Below are 2500 nucleotides of genomic sequence, written 5' to 3' on the forward strand. Positions count from 1 at the left end.
CGGTCCCTCTAAGAAGAATTTTAATACGTCGCCAGTGAGTTGCGTGACGGAGCCACGCACACCTAAATGACGACGCCTATTTAGCAGGCTAGAGTCTCGTTCGTTACCGGAATTAACCAGACAAATCGCTCCACCAACTAAGAACGGCCATGCACCACCACCCACCGAATCAAGAAAGAGCTGTTAATCTGTCAATCCTTCCGGTGTCCGGGCCTGGTGAGATTTCCCGTGTTGAGTCAAATTAAGCCGCAGGCTCCACTCCTGGTGGTGCCCTTCCGTCAATTCCTTTAAGTTTCAGCTTTGCAACCATACTCCCCCCGGAGTCCAAAATCTTTGGTTTCCCGGAAGCTGCCCGCCGAGCCATTGTAGTAACGTCGGCGGATCGCTAGATGACATATTTACGGTTAGAACTAGGGCGGTATCTAATCGCCTTCGAACCTCTAACTTTCGTTCTTGATTGATGAAAACACCTTTGGCAAATGCTTTCGCTGATGTTCGTCTTGCGACGATCCAAGAATTTCACCTCTAACGTCGCAATACGAATGCCCCCAGTTATCCCTATTAATCATTACCTCGGAGTTCTGAAAACCAACAAAATAGAACCGAGATCATATTCTATTATTCCATGCACGAAATATTCAAGCAGCATTTTGAGCCCGCTTTGAGCACTCTAATTTGTTCAAAGTAAAATTGTCGGCCCACCTCGACACTCACCGAAGAGCACCGCGATAGGATTTTGATATTGAACCGGCGTATTACCGCCGGCTCACCGACGATATGCTCCGCAGACGTGTCAGTATCACCGCGGATGCGGTGCACCGACAGCGCGGCGCACAAATGCAACTACGAGCTTTTTAACCGCAACAATTTTAGTATACGCTATTGGAGCTGGAATTACCGCGGCTGCTGGCACCAGACTTGCCCTCCAATTGTTCCTCGTTAAAATATTTAAAGTGTACTCATTCCGATTACGAGGCCTCGTAAGAGTCCCGTATCGTTATTTTTCGTCACTACCTCCCCGTGCCGGGAGTGGGTAATTTGCGCGCCTGCTGCCTTCCTTGGATGTGGTAGCCGTTTCTCAGGCTCCCTCTCCGGAATCGAACCCTGATTCCCCGTTACCCGTGACAACCATGGTAGTCGCAGAAACTACCATCGAAAGTTGATAAGGCAGACATTTGAAAGATGCGTCGCCGGTACTGGACCATGCGATCGGCAAAAGTTATCCAGATTCATCAAAATTAACGACTTCAGACGCGGGGCCCTCCGTCGATTGGTTTTGATCTAATAAAAGCACTCATCCCATCACTGGTCAGAGTTCTGATTGCATGTATTAGCTCTAGAATTACCACAGTTATCCAAGTAACTGAGTAAGATCTAAGGAACCAAAACTGATATATTGAGCCATTCGCGGTATCGCCTTAATACGGCTTGCACTGAGACATGCATGGCTTAATCTTTGAGACAAGCATATAACTACTGGCAGGATCAACCAGGGAGCTATCGAATAGAACACGCGCTCGTAGCGCGCACTCCGTCGATCCCGCGCGTCGACGATCCTAGATCACGCCGACGCGTTACGGGCGAGCTCTGTAAAACGTACACACAACACGCACATGTAAATAAATATATGTAGTGTTGTGCGCACATAGAGAGTTTGGGGTCGCCGACGGGCGAACGTTTGAAACGGTTGTATCTCAAACACGTCAAACGTCCGCTGCCCGCCTGCATTTTCAGGACACACTGACGTGGCCCCAATTGGGAACGTTCGTACCGAGACGCGTTCACATTTTATTTAAAAAAACGTTTAACACAATACGGATGTGAAACAATCACGATTCCGCCCGGTGTCTATAGAGTAATGCCTCGCTAGATAGAGGTGTAAGTATAATTTTTCTCGGGACCGCTTCGATTCTATACGGACTCGTGCATACACAACGGTCCGTCGGCCCACACAGTTAAAGAGATTCATCTATCTCTCTCGTTTTATCCGAGAGAATACGAGAGACGACGACGACGACGACGACGACGACGACGACGACGATAGTCGAGTCGTCCTGTCTGTCTGTAACGACGCGACTTTATTACATATATACATAGGTAGCAAAGTCTAGCGTCTCTTTCTCGTACTCTCTATTATCGAACAAACGAGAGTGATGATAAATATTTATGACAGAGCGACAACGAATAAGAACGCGTTGTCGCCCTAGCCTGCACAGCGGCGGCGCACGAACGAACGAACGAACGAACGAACAAACGAACGAACGAACGAACGAACGAATGCACACTCACGGACGGTACACGAACGAGAGTCGAGAGAGTGTTTTCTTATAGCAAAGATTTTATTCGTCGCGTCGAAAGCACTCCGCCGCGGTCAAGCACATACATCACTCTCTACTCGTGATAATCGTACAACTACTTCGTGTGTGCACATATGTTGCTGTGTAGAGTAGAAACACACATGACAACACTAGCACACAGTCCAATTCGTAGACGATTATAA

The 2500-nt window shown here is 48.1% G+C and overlaps 1 long non-coding RNA gene and 1 other non-coding gene across 3 annotated transcripts in view; one reads left to right on the forward strand and one right to left on the reverse strand.

Moving 5' to 3' along the window:
- Positions 1–1496, reverse strand: part of LOC142986057 (small subunit ribosomal RNA) — a 1902-nt gene extending 406 nt beyond the window's left edge. The window contains exon 1 of the ribosomal RNA XR_012960303.1: positions 1–1496. This exon is cut by the window's left edge and continues 406 nt beyond it. This is a non-coding gene — a ribosomal RNA (small subunit ribosomal RNA).
- The window catches only part of LOC142985801 (uncharacterized), a 113860-nt gene that overhangs the window by 49007 nt on the left and 62353 nt on the right, over positions 1–2500 (forward strand). The window lies entirely within an intron of this gene.

Source organism: Anticarsia gemmatalis, chromosome W (assembly GCF_050436995.1).
Source record: "Anticarsia gemmatalis isolate Benzon Research Colony breed Stoneville strain chromosome W, ilAntGemm2 primary, whole genome shotgun sequence".
Taxonomy (NCBI): domain Eukaryota; kingdom Metazoa; phylum Arthropoda; class Insecta; order Lepidoptera; family Erebidae; genus Anticarsia; species Anticarsia gemmatalis.